The sequence below is a fragment of the Aedes aegypti genome, chromosome 1 (genome assembly GCF_002204515.2).
Source record: "Aedes aegypti strain LVP_AGWG chromosome 1, AaegL5.0 Primary Assembly, whole genome shotgun sequence".
NCBI lineage: Eukaryota > Metazoa > Arthropoda > Insecta > Diptera > Culicidae > Aedes > Aedes aegypti.
In genome coordinates, this window is record NC_035107.1 from 59269723 (window position 1) to 59284674 (window position 14952).

General features: G+C 43.0%; 1 protein-coding gene across 4 annotated transcripts in view; it reads right to left on the reverse strand.

Annotated features, from left to right (window-relative positions):
* Positions 1 to 14952, reverse strand: part of LOC5571379 (Ca(2+)/calmodulin-responsive adenylate cyclase) — a 199874-nt gene that overhangs the window by 157908 nt on the left and 27014 nt on the right. For all 4 annotated transcript variants that reach the window (XM_021857395.1, XM_021857386.1, XM_021857381.1 and 1 more), the window contains exon 2: positions 13839 to 14500. The gene's annotated coding sequence lies outside the window, so the exon portion shown is untranslated. The remainder of the gene's footprint in view (positions 1 to 13838; positions 14501 to 14952) is intronic.

Here is a 14952-nt window from a genome sequence, read left to right on the forward strand (position 1 = left end):
GATCTACAATTATACCATCGGCAATCGTAACTTGGAGCATATTGACCACGCACGGGACTTGGGCGTTATTTTGGATACTGTTCTCACTTTTCGCATCCATTTTGAAGACATTATTTCCAGAGCTAATCGACAGTTAGGATTTATCTTTAAAATCTGCGACGAATTCAAAGATCCTCTGTGCCTCTGTTCACTATACTGCGCACTTGTACGATCACTGTTGGAATCCAATGTTGTTGCCTGGTGCCCATATCAGTTGACTTGGATAAACAGAATTGAAGTTGTCCAAAAGCAATTTATAAGGCGTGCACTTCGCTTTCTGCCCTGGCGTGATCCGGTGAACTTGCCTCCGTACGAGCATCGATGCCGTCTCCTTGGACTTGATACACTGGTCAGCAGAAGATCCGCACAGCAGGCTGTTATAATTAAAAATGGGTAAATATGTCGACACAAGTTTGTTCGGCAAAATTGTTGAACTTGTCTGAGAAATCGCTTAGAATGTTTTCCTAATTGAATCCTTTTTAGTTGCTAATGAAAAGCTTGTGGGATATTATCAAGAATTTTTAGAATAGCTCCTTGAATGTTGTTTTGCAGGAAATCCTAGCTATTTTTTTGTGAATTTTTCAAACAATCCTTGAAGAAACGTGCCTAGTTCAGCGTATTGGGAGTCGTGAGTTCGAAGCCCACCAGAACGATTCTATTATTTTCACAATTTTACATCTCAATTTGTCCAAATTGACTTATGTGTCTACGACCTTCAGGTTTTTTTTTTTCAAAACACCGTCGGCTGGTTTAAGCCGTAATAGATATGTAGTTGCGTAATCCGTGAAGAATTTAAGTGATTTTCTGACAGATTTGTTGAAACCGAATCTAAAGTAAATCTTTGTTAAGAACATCAGAGCCAAAGTTGGAAATACTGTTGCTGAACTCTCTGAAGAATTTGTTGTAAAAATTCTTGCTTGGTGATCCTAAGACAGTTTTGACGAGGCTGCCCCACTATGGGCCAACAATTGTTTCCAAGCATTTATGCAGAAACTTAAACACCTCAAAGCATCCTTATGGTAGGCCAAGAAACGGCCTTACATAGAATATTGAACAAGATTTCATCTTTATTTGGTTCCGTGAAACGAATGTTTGACCAAAAATTACAATATTCACGTCAAAAAACAACAATTAGCCATAACTTTTCCAAATCTCAACCGATTTCTATGATATTTAGAGTGAAAGTCTCCTACTTAAATAGCATTCGAACCAACATGGCATTTATAAGTTTTGTTGTGAATTGATTTTGGAATCTTAAAAAGAAACTCTTACCCCACTCGAACTTTTGCCCCACTTTACTCTAATATTGAATAGACGAATTCCACCCAGAATGAGTCGAAAAAAATAAAAACCGTGCTGGATGGTCTTCGATTTGGATTAAATTTTGCACATGTTTTTGGTATGGTAGAATAAGTGTTTTTCATACAAAAATTGATCATTTTGACTCCAGTGTAACTTGTGAAAATAGCCTATAAATTTTTGCATGCAACTTATTTGAAAAAAATCTAACTCCGAAACTGTTGATTTTAGAGAAAAATGTTCTATGGAGAAGTTGTAGTGAACCGTTTGGACTATAAGAAAAAAATATACACTGAAAAAATATTTTATTGATTTTCATAAAAAAAAATCAAAAATTAAACTTAAATTTTAATTTACACAAAAACCCTATTTTTAATATTTTTTAAATTTTCACCATAGAATCTTGATAGTAAACAGATGTTTGGGACAAAGTTTCATGATGGAGAAATTTTTATTAAAAAAGTTTTTTTAAGAACAACTTCTAGTCGATTTTCAAAATTTTGATTTTTTTGTCAAAATAAATACGTTCTGATGATACAGTAAGCATCTTGAAATGATTCTAAGCCATGATAATTATATGAATAATTTCTCTAGAAGTATCTTTTTTCAAATTATATCGAGTTCAATGCAAAACATATTATTTCAATATTAAAATAGGCCATTTTCATTTGTTATTCGCGTTTCTCCATTAATAATAATACGTTTTCGAGAGTAAAGACCATATTTCTTTCCACTTACTTATTTACCTTGATTCCTGCAAATGTAATCGTCAATGCAATTTTGAAGGAATCACTGGAATAAGTGCTGAAATTTTACCTCGAAAGATTCCCCAAGAGATTCCCCTTCTACTGCGGTTCAAGGCACCTTCAGGAAAACATGAAAACCATCTTTAGACAAATATTATAATAGTTCTATAACTCAATATCGAGCTTTTACCAAACTCAGTTGAGTTTTAAACTGGATTGACAATAATGGAGTTAACAGCATGTCTTACAAACATCCCGAGCAAAGTTGAATAGCAAAATGATAACAAATCTTGTTACCTGGTTATCATCATTTGATAACTGACTTTGTTATCACCTTGGCTGAATTAACAGCCAACATAACAAAAATGAGAACTCAAATTTGTTCGTCGAATAACAAATTAATAGCAAATTATGTTATCATTGAGTTCAAATTGATAACTGAATTTGCATCATCATATGTTTTTGAATTTTATGGTCATAATTCAAGGAAAAATTCTAAGAGATGAGTGTTTTCGATTAAAATTATGCTTCGAATAAATTTACAAAATTTCGTATGACGAAAAATCAACTTTGTTTAATAACAAACGGTTTTGTGGGCTTCGTGGCCGTGCGATTAGTGTCGTCAGGCAATGAACATATCGTGTCATAGGGTGTGGGTTCGATTCCCGCTGCAGCCATTGAAACTTTTCGTGAGGAATGTTTCTCGGCTGTACCATTGGAGCATACTTGTTCGTTGTCTAGTGTTAAGTTACAGTCTGTGCAGCTAAATGGCTGAAAAAGATGTGTGATAACATATTTTGTTATCAACCTGTTATCGAACATGTCTGTCACGGATACAATGATAACAAATTTTGTTATCATTCAGTTATCATTGATAACAGAATATCAACATGATAACAGCGATAATAAATGTTGTTATCAATTTGATATCATCCGGTTATCCGACTTTGCTCGGGATGTCGCCGATTTCATTCAGTACAACATAAATTCGTTGTTGGTGAATATTCCATTACAAAAATCAGAACAATAAAATTTTATTGCATTTCGTTCCGCACAGTGCTGCACTTCCGATTAACACCATTAGTAAGGGTGGTATTAGTGCGCAAATAAATTTAGCTTATCGACGATGAAGATCTACGATTTCTACGACGACGATCTGCCCGAACCACATCGCACGGCCTTTTTGCAATAAGTAAACCGCAGCACCTCATCAGGAATGCTTCGCATTCACCTCACGTAACCGCCGGGCGCACACTTCCGAATCCGGCCATCAACCAGAGTACGCTGCGAAGGTGCCGCCGAATGGTCATCATCAAGAGCGGCCGGTCGTCGTCGTCGTCGGTCAACTACTTCGCGGTGGTTGCCATAGACCAAAACCAATCATCACGCCATCTTTGATGATTAGTCTTCGGTTTAATGCGGCAATCTGTCACCGCCGACTTCGATGAAGTCGTTCTGTGCGTAGCTAAAGGGTGTCCCAAAACAAATTACAATGGGTATCCTTCAGCAGCGTCATTTTTTCGTGATGCAGTTTGATGTGGGACACCCTTTAGTTTACAAACGACCGCAGCGTAGTCGACAATGACAACGGCCTGCTCTTTTATTGTTTCATTCGGAAAAGCCGTTAACGAAAGACACACATATTTGTTGATAGATAAACAGAAGCGCAGGTTTGCCTGCGCTGCAGCGGTCGACAGTGTTCGGTCTTTTTGATGTGTCAGCAAAATGTAGCCATGAAAACAAACACCAAACTTGCGTGTTTCCGTACGTCGTCGTTCGACAGCACCGGCTTTCGTCACTCTCCGACTCGACCCGACAAATGCTGCGCGCTGACGTGATCTATCAGTCGACTCGCGAGCTACAATACGGGTCTAGACCATCTTCATTAGGAAGTAATTCCTGAATTAATTCTTTGTTGATAATTTCAATTGTTTCGGCATGGTTTGCGAAGAATGCGCACACAAAGACCAAGGCGGCTTGACAGTTCGACTGGATGTGGAATGGAAAGAATAGTAGGCATTGATTGTTATGTGCGGTATTCTTCCGACGACGCGGTGGCGTGATCCGACGGAATTTCCACAGAATGTCGCAAGGACTTGGCCGTTGTATGCAAATTCATGCCGAGTCGTGATGCATGCTGTTGACGCACGTCCTCCTTTCGCCATCGATCCAGTTTCCTAGGGGAAACGAGGATTCGGTTCATAACCTCGCAAGCGAAATTATTTTTAACTTGAATAAAATTACATTCCCTCTTCATGGAAACTTATGCGGCTGCTGCTGCTGCTGCTGCTTCCTCGCCAGTGAGTGCATAAATTACCGCGTCTCGGTGGACTAATTGGTCACGGATTCGTGGTGAGAGCATTCTCCATTTTGGCAGGGAAAAAAGTGCATTACATTTTTAGCGGAGCAAATCTTGCCATGACGAAAGCGAAACGGAGCTCTACCACAGGCAAACAGACTTATCAGTTAGAACACTCAGTTATTTAAAATATAGAAACACGAAAACTGATTTTCGACTAACGGAAACTAGGAAACGGTAGTGACAAACGTCAAACTCGAACAAAAGCGATACGAGCGCCGCGAGTGGGGAGGTGGCACACTACCAAGGATTAGAATTGAGTGCTATGCAACTGTACGATGAAAAACAAAACAAAGTGCTATGTCTGTTGGTCTGTGGATCTACTTATGGTCACGCATGAGGAAGCTCAGAATTCTCCCTCAAGGGCGAACGCTCAAGCAACTCTAGCGTCTACCGGCTGGAATATATATTTAATTTCCGACCAGAGTCCCGAAACGGTGTACGAAGACGAAAAATTAAATTTAATCACTTGTGGGCGGTCTTTGGACCAACTCTGAAAATAAAGCCCGACACCGACTTCGACTGAGTCATTATCATTAGCATTCCGAAACCCGGAGCGCTGAAAATCCGTCAATCTTAGCAGGCGCATTCGTTGGCATCGCATGGCAAACCAAAATTATCAAAGCAACCCACGCACGCACACTTCGATCATCATCGTCGGAAACTTCGGTCGCATTTCTGGTGCGACCGACGATTGATCGATAACGGTGCACCGACTTCGTCGTAGGGTTTAGGATTACTTCGTCGCAAGTACCCATTCCCGTCGTATCAAAATCAATATGCATTCATTTGTCAAGAGAAATTTTTTGACAGCTGTGATAATTCTTCCAGTGATAAAACCCAAAAAATGTAAAAAATTGCTGGATTTTCAAAGACAATATATTTCGTCGCGCTACAGGAATGAACGGGGATGCCCATGTATTGAAAAAAAATAAGACGAGAATAGGCGACGAAAGGTGATAAGTTCATTTCATAATTTCTAATAGAAGATTGAGGTTCAAATAAATCTTTTTTCGCAACGCGAAAGCCGTATTGAGAAAGAATTGTTTGGCATCCGTTTGTATCAGCAACATTCACTCCACAACAGCAGATTCTCCCTGATCAAAGCTTAATACGACGGCAATAGGCACATCACCCCATTCCGTCCTGCTCGACGATGTTTGGAAATGACATTGGAACTCAAAACTCGCGAGCTTCTTGTCATCGTCTTTGCCGTCGCCCGATGACAGTAAACAATCGCGCGCCACGGAATGGATTCAAAACAAACCGAACTTTATTGGAACGAAAATATTTATCCAGCCGCGTGGGCATCGGGCATCTGTCTGTAGGTACTACGATTACGGTTGTTTACAAAAAACCAGGGACCAAACGGTGTAAACTTTCGTTTGGAAGTAGATGGCTTCTTTCCCTCTATAGCATATCTAGGTATCGGCGCAAGCTGCTGACAGATATGCTGTTGTGGTGTCTTCATCGCTTCTGGGTATTGACTGTGAGTGTTCGAAACGGCCGGTCCGTGTTTAATTAAGCGGTATCATCGAACAATAACAAACGATCGGAATGGAGTGTAGGCATTCTACGAATTTGAGTTGCAATGTCTACGTTCAGAACATTAGGCAGCTATTCAAGACTTGTCAGGTACCATAGTAATCATGAATTCTTGATAGTCAATAAAATTCACTCAGAATCCTGAGCAGGATTATCTTAGAATCCTGAGCATAATTCTCTCAGAACCCTGAGCAGAATTCTCTCAGAATCCTGAGCAGGATTCTATCAACATCCTGAGCATGATTCACTCAGAATCATGAGCAGGATTCTCTAAGAATCCTGAACAAGATTCTCTCAGAATCCTCAGCAGGATTCTCTCAGAATCTTCAACAGGAATCTTCAGAAAGATTCTCTCGGAATCTTCAGCAAGATTCTCTCAGAAGGATTCTCTCAGAATCTTCAGCGGTATTCACTCAGAATTCTAAGCAGGATTCACTCAGAATCCTGAACAGGATTCACTCAGAATCCTGAACAGGATTCCTTGAGAATCATGAGCAGTATTCTCTCAGAATCGTGAGCAGGATTCACTCAGAATCCTGAGCAGGCTTCTATCAACATCCTGAGCAGGATTCTCTCCGAATCCTGAGCAGTATTCTCTCAGAATCCTGAGCAGGATTTTCTCAAAATCCAGAGCTGGATTCACTCAGAAACCTGAGCAAGATTCACTCATAAACCTGAGCAGGATTCACACAACATCCTGAGCAGGATTATCTTAAAATTCTGAGCAGGATTATCTTAAAATTCTGAGCAGGATTCTCTCCGAATCCTGAGCAGGATTCTCTCCGAATCCTGAGCAGGATTCTCTCCGAATCCTGAGCAGGATTCTCTCCAAATCCTGAGCAGGATTCTCTCCGAATCCTGAGCAGGATTCTCTCAGAATCCTGAGCAGGATTCTCTCAGAATCTTGAGCAGGATTCTATCAACATCCTGAGCAGGATTCGCTCAGAATCATGAGCAGGATTCTCTCAGAATCCTCAACAGGATTTTCTCAGAATCGTGTGCAGGATCCTGAGCAGGATTCTCTCAGAATCCTGAGCTGAATTCACTCAGACACTTGAGCAAGATTCTCTCAGGAACCTGAGCAGGATTCTCTCAGAATTCTGAGCAAGATTCTCTCAGAATTCTGAGCAGGATTCTCTCCGAATCCTGAGCAGGATTCTCTCCGAATCCTGAGCAGGATTCTCTCCGAATCCTGAGCAGGATTCTCTCCGAATCCTGAGCAGGATTCTCTTAGGATCTTCAGCAGAATTCTCTCAGAATCCTGAGCAGGATTCTCTCAGTATCCTGAGCAGAATTCTCTCAGAATCCTGAGCAGGATTCTCTCAGAATCTTGAGCAGGATTCTCTCAGCATCCTGAGCAGGATTCACTCAAAATCCTGAGCAGGATTCACTCAGACACCTAAGCAAGATTCTCTCAGGACACTGAGCAGGATTCTTTCAGAAACCTGAGCAGGATTCTCTCCGAATCCTGAGCAGGATTCTCTCAAAATCCTGAGCAGGATTCACTCAAAAACCTAAGCAGGATTCTCTCCGAATCCTGAGCAGGATTCTCTCAGAATCCTGAGCAGGATTCTCTCAGAATCCGGAGCAGGATTTTCTCAAAATCCTGAGCTGAATTCACTCAGAAACCTGAGCAAGATTCACTCAGAAACCTGAGCAGGATTCACACAACATCCTGAGCAGGATTATCTTAAAATTCTGAGCAGGATTCTCTCCGAATCCTGAGCAAGATTCTCTCCAAATCCTGAGCAGGATTCTCTCCGAATCCTGAGCAGGATTCTCTCAGAATCTTGAGCAGGATTCTATCAACATCCTGAGCAGGATTCGCTCAGAATCATGAGCAGGATTCTCTCAGAATCCTCAACAGGATTTTCTCAGAATCGTGTGCAGGATCCTGAGCAGGATTCTCTCAGAATCCTGAGCTGAATTCACTCAGACACTTGAGCAAGATTCTCTCAGAATTCTGAGCAGGATTCTCTCAGAATTCTGAGCAGGATTCTCTCAGAATTCTGAGCAGGATTCTCTCCGAATCCTGAGCAGGATTCTCTCCGAATCCTGAGCAGGATTCTCTCCGAATCCTGAGCAGGATTCTCTCCGAATCCTCAGCAGGATTCTCTCCGAATCCTGAGCAGGATTCTCTCCGAATCCTGAGCAGGATTCTCTCCGAATCCTGAGCAGGATTCTCTCCGAATCCTGAGCAGGATTCTCTCCGAATCCTGAGCAGGATTCTCTCCGAATCCTGAGCAGGATTCTCTCAGAATCCTGAGCAGGATTTTCTCAGAATCCTGAGCAGGATTTTTTCAGGATCCTGAGCAGGATTCTTTCCGAATCCTGAGAAGGGTTTATTCAGAATCCTGAGCAGGATTTTCTCAGAATCCTGAGCAGGATTTTCTCAGAATCCTGAGCAGGATTCTCTCAGAATCCTGAGCAGGATTCTATCAGAATCCTGAGCAGGATTCTCTCCGAATCCTGAGTAGGATTCACTCAAAAACCTGAGCAGGATTTTCTCAGAATCCTAAGCAGCATTCTCTTAGAATCCTGAGCAGGATTCTCTCCGAAACCTGAGCAGGATTCTCTCCGAATCCTGAGCAGGATTATCTCCGAATCCTGAGCAGGATTATCTCCGAATCCTGAGCAGGATTCTCTCCGTATCCTGAGTAGGATTATCTCCGAATCCTGAGCAGGATTCTCTCCGAATCCTGAGCAGGATTCTCTCCGAATCCTGAGCAGGATTCTCTCCGAATCCTGAGCAGGATTCACCCAGAATCCTGAGCAGGATTCACCCAGAATCCTGAGCAGGATTCACCCAGAATCCTGAGCAGGATTCACCCAGAATCCTGAGCAGGATTCACCCAGAATCCTGAGCAGGATTCACCCAGAATCCTGAGCAGGATTCACCCAGAATCCTGAGCAGGATTCTCTCAGAATCCTGAGCAGGATTCTCTCAGAATCCTGAGCATGATTCTCCCAGAATCCTGAGCAGGATTCTCTCCGAATCCTGAGCAGTATTCTCTCAGAATCCTGAGCAGGATTTTCTCAAAATCCAGAGCTGGATTCACTCAGAAACCTGAGCAAGATTCACTCAGAAACCTGAGCAGGATTCACACAACATCCTGAGCAGGATTATCTTAAAATTCTGAGCAGGATTATCTTAAAATTCTGAGCAGGATTCTCTCCGAATCCTGAGCAGGATTCTCTCCGAATCCTGAGCAGGATTCTCTCCGAATCCTGAGCAGGATTCTCTCCAAATCCTGAGCAGGATTCTCTCAGAATCCTGAGCAGGATTCTCTCAGAATCTTGAGCAGGATTCTATCAACATCCTGAGCAGGATTCGCTCAGAATCATGAGCAGGATTCTCTCAGAATCCTCAACAGGATTTTCTCAGAATCGTGTGCAGGATCCTGAGCAGGATTCTCTCAGAATCCTGAGCTGAATTCACTCAGACACTTGAGCAAGATTCTCTCAGGAACCTGAGCAGGATTCTCTCAGAATTCTGAGCAAGATTCTCTCAGAATTCTGAGCAGGATTCTCTCCGAATCCTGAGCAGGATTCTCTCCGAATCCTGAGCAGGATTCTCTCCGAATCCTGAGCAGGATTCTCTCCGAATCCTGAGCAGGATTCTCTTAGGATCTTCAGCAGAATTCTCTCAGAATCCTGAGCAGGATTCTCTCAGTATCCTGAGCAGAATTCTCTCAGAATCCTGAGCAGGATTCTCTCAGAATCTTGAGCAGGATTCTCTCAGCATCCTGAGCAGGATTCACTCAAAATCCTGAGCAGGATTCACTCAGACACCTAAGCAGGATTCTCTCAGGACACTGAGCAGGATTCTTTCAGAAACCTGAGCAGGATTCTCTCCGAATCCTGAGCAGGATTCTCTCCGAATCCTGAGCAGGATTCTCTCCGAATCCTGAGCAGGATTCTCTCAAAATCCTGAGCAGGATTCACTCAAAAACCTAAGCAGGATTCTCTCCGAATCCTGAGCAGGATTCTCTCAGAATCCTGAGCAGGATTCTCTCAGAATCCGGAGCAGGATTTTCTCAAAATCCTGAGCTGAATTCACTCAGAAACCTGAGCAAGATTCACTCAGAAACCTGAGCAGGATTCACACAACATCCTGAGCAGGATTATCTTAAAATTCTGAGCAGGATTCTCTCCGAATCCTGAGCAAGATTCTCTCCAAATCCTGAGCAGGATTCTCTCCGAATCCTGAGCAGGATTCTCTCAGAATCTTGAGCAGGATTCTATCAACATCCTGAGCAGGATTCGCTCAGAATCATGAGCAGGATTCTCTCAGAATCCTCAACAGGATTTTCTCAGAATCGTGTGCAGGATCCTGAGCAGGATTCTCTCAGAATCCTGAGCTGAATTCACTCAGACACTTGAGCAAGATTCTCTCAGAATTCTGAGCAGGATTCTCTCAGAATTCTGAGCAGGATTCTCTCAGAATTCTGAGCAGGATTCTCTCAGAATTCTGAGCAGGATTCTCTCAGAATTCTGAGCAGGATTCTCTCCGAATCCTGAGCAGGATTCTCTCCGAATCCTGAGCAGGATTCTCTCCGAATCCTGAGCAGGATTCTCTCCGAATCCTGAGCAGGATTCTCTCCGAATCCTGAGCAGGATTCTCTCCGAATCCTGAGCAGGATTCTCTCCGAATCCTGAGCAGGATTCTCTCCGAATCCTGAGCAGGATTCTCTCCGAATCCTGAGCAGGATTCTCTCCGAATCCTGAGCAGGATTCTCTCCGAATCCTGAGCAGGATTCTCTCCGAATCCTGAGCAGGATTCTCTCCGAATCCTGAGCAGGATTCTCTCAGAATCCTGAGCAGGATTTTCTCAGAATCCTGAGCAGGATTTTTTCAGGATCCTGAGCAGGATTCTTTCCGAATCCTGAGAAGGGTTTATTCAGAATCCTGAGCAGGATTTTCTCAGAATCCTGAGCAGGATTTTCTCAGAATCCTGAGCAGGATTCTCTCAGAATCCTGAGCAGGATTCTATCAGAATCCTGAGCAGGATTCTATCAGAATCCTGAGCAGGATTCTCTCCGAATCCTGAGTAGGATTCACTCAAAAACCTGAGCAGGATTTTCTCAGAATCCTAAGCAGCATTCTCTTAGAATCCTGAGCAGGATTCTCTCCGAAACCTGAGCAGGATTCTCTCCGAATCCTGAGCAGGATTATCTCCGAATCCTGAGCAGGATTATCTCAGAATCCTGAGCAGGATTCTCTCCGTATCCTGAGTAGGATTATCTCCGAATCCTGAGCAGGATTCTCTCCGAATCCTGAGCAGGATTCTCTCCGAATCCTGAGCAGGATTCTCTCCGAATCCTGAGCAGGATTCACCCAGAATCCTGAGCAGGATTCACCCAGAATCCTGAGCAGGATTCACCCAGAATCCTGAGCAGGATTCACCCAGAATCCTGAGCAGGATTCACCCAGAATCCTGAGCAGGATTCTCTCAGAATCCTGAGCAGGATTCTATCAGAATCCTGAGCAGGATTCTCTCCGAATCCTGAGTAGGATTCACTCAAAAACCTGAGCAGGATTTTCTCAGAATCCTAAGCAGCATTCTCTTAGAATCCTGAGCAGGATTCTCTCAGAATCCTGAGCAGGATTCTCTCAGAATCCTGAGCATGATTCTCCCAGAATCCTGAGCAGGATTCTCTCAGAATCCTGAGCAGGATTCTCTCAGAATCCTGAGCAGGATTCTCTCAGAATCCTGAGCAGGATTTTCTCAGAATCCTGAGCAGGATTCATTCAGAATCCTTGGCAGGATTCACTCAGAATCCTGGGCAGGATTCACTCAGAATCCTGGGCAGGATTCTCTCAGAATCCAGAGTGAATCTTGCTCAGGTTTCTGAGTGAATCCTGCTCAGGATTCGGAGAAAATCCTGCACAGGATTCTAAGAGAATCCTGCTCAGGATTCGGAGAGAATCCTGCTCAGGATTCGGAGAGAATCCTGCTCAGGATTCGGAGAGAATCCTGCTCAGGATTCTGAGTGAATTCTGAGTTAATCTCTTTCAAGTTCTGAGTGAATCAAGCTCATTCTGTCAGTCAATCAGATATTGGTTTGGAGAATCCTGCTAATGTTTTTCATAAGACTTATTCTCAGAACTCTAGAACTGTCTGTTTTATGAGTTATTCAGCTCATTTAGCTGTAATCCTCAGAGACACAACATGCACCAAAAACAATGTAGTGCCATGTGAAAACGAATTTCGCAGATAATTCACTGCACCGTGACTGACTAATGACGCCAATAAAGTTTAAACAGCCCGGCGCAATGTGTTCGCAGAAAATGAAAGCAACAGCACAGCATCCAAATTTTACCGGTCATTAATCCGCCAACTAATTAAAAACGTATAAATCTGCTAGAAACTGGCAAAGTCCCCCGCGTCACCAAAACCAATTCTGACTAATCTTACCGTAAAAGCATAACTGTCCCATATGGATGTTCGGACGTACCAGAAAATGATGTACATTTGTATGAGAAAACAAACTTCCAACTTTGAGTGCTATTTTCTCAATGCCTACTCTATCCACATGGGACAGATATGCCTTTATTAACAGCATTGCTCCGAATGCATGTAACCGTCAGGAGAAGTGTCATAAATTACGGTTGCGTTATTCCCAACGAACGGATCTAGGCGCAAATTTGGTATGACAGTGTTTTGAAAACATCTCCCTGAACAACTCTTTTTTTTTCGTTCGAAAACTTCGTAAGACCCAAAGCGAAACGCAGCAAGCGAACCCGAAAGTAACGATCTAGAAATATCCCGCTGACATTACCTCTAGCACCTCTACTAGCATTGGCCGCCATAATCCAAATCCAATGCGACAAGAGAGTGTTTTGAAACACGCACGCGAATGAATGGGGAACGCTTGCTTAGATGTCGATAGAGGTGGGGGAACTGTGGGTATAGCGGGCGTTTCTGAGGAAGAACATCAATTTGGATACAGACATTCATTTTCAGCCTCTTCGAGATGTTTAGAATCACTACAACAGCAACTAATGCTCGTTCCAAAATACGTCGATTATCCAAATCGATGGTGCCGCGTTTTACCCCTTACGCTCATATCTGAGAGAGACTCGCGAAGAGGAAAAATATCAACGTCATTCGTGATCAAACGTCAACATCCCACCGCTAAATCGCTAGTGTTTGGAGGTGATTTTAACCTCCAAATTGCCAAATAACCTCCAAAACATCACTTCCAACTTAGTTCTAACGCCAACCGTTATATGAATAATGCGGGCGTGTCGGTCGTCGCAAGTTTATCGTTAAACAGTCAATATGCAGCCCAGATTCCCCTCTCACGAAACGTCAAATGCAGCCCACCGTTTTTATGGCTGAAAAAGTGAAAAGTATTGTGTACAAAGTAAATTGTTATTAAAAACCTCGGTCGGCGGAGCGGTTTTTTCCAAAGTTGCTGATAAATCTAAGCAGAAGATTAATTATTTCTAATGACTGCTACGTTTGCTGGCATGAAAGTTCACTCAAACGGCTATTTATGGTTCGATGTGATGCAAACTCAAACGTTTTTTGCTGAGAGGTTCATGTGAGGGTTTGAACGGCTTGCGCATAATTGGTAAAAACACAAAGTGGAATAAGAAAAAACTCAGCAAACACAGAAAAATAAGACGGTCTTCGCGAGTCTCGTCTCAGGCTCATATTACCCCCTGTTCCCCAAACTATGTGCGTCCAAGGCAATCGGAAAAACAGGTTTCCTTCATTCTTACTCCTGGGAATTTTTATGGCCTGCTTTAATGAGTGTGAAATCGATATCACCATCTGTATCGCTAATAGGCGGGAAATTTACGGCCTACTGTCTTGTCCAACATAAGCAAATGACACTTACCGTCAAACAGTGACCTCCTGTGGTTGATGCTGCGACGAAAACAATCCAATCAATCCAATCAGCAGAGACGCCAGGAAGCGCTTCTCGATTCACCCTAACGGTTGTTGTTTATATTCGATTTGAATTCTTCTCGCCTCGGTTCGGAGAGAAAAACAAAACACAAAATCTAAACACTGACTGCTGTCGTCGAACAGAACTCCCTCACACCCTCTTGACAGAATCACAGATCAACAGAACGATTCGACAGACATTTTCATCTTCTGCTTTACACTCACCAACATTGTCGAACATACACCTGAGATCTCAAAAACACAACTCACCGCTTTTTCTTCTGCTTGAATGGTTAATGAACTTTGAACTCACAGAACACTGCTTTCCTTCAATGGACGCAGCAAGCCATGGGCTTCACACCCTCACATGACTTCCCCACATGAGAACTCACACTCCCTTAATTCGTAAACTCCCGCAAACAATGCACCTTTGACAGTTGCTCACCGTCACGCCGTCGCCGCTTTTGTTTTCTTCTGCGGCAGAATTTCCAATCAACGACGAGAGAACGTTTCTCTTACACCGAATTCCGAAAAATCTAGCTTCAACGTCGTCGTCGACGACGGTCGATTTCGTCGGTTTGGATGGGGATTTTCCTCCCTTTCGATTGTAATCTGAAATGGCAAGAATGAAAGGGAATCTTTGAAAAGAGGTGTCACCCATCTTCTTGTCTATGGATTTACACAATGTCGACCTTTTCCGACCGAGCGAAAAGCATTCCCTTCATCGACGATTTTCAACCATGGAACCACACAAACCACATCAAAGCAAGCTGCTGATCTGCAAAACATAGTAGAAAGCCCTGGCCGTCATTGTATGCAATAAATGTCATAGTGTACTGCGACGACTTTTATTGCATTTTCACGTCGCTGTCGTCGGTGGCTGTTGACAATTTTGTTTTCAGTCGTCACAAAATGTCACCGACGGGCGACCAACGACCGCATCAAACAGATTACCAATTCCATGTACTAGAAGCAACGGAAAAAAGGGTTTTTACAAAACTTTTCTGATAACTGCCAGAAAAAATCCGTCTGCAAAACTTTACACTCTGCTCGGCATCGGATTC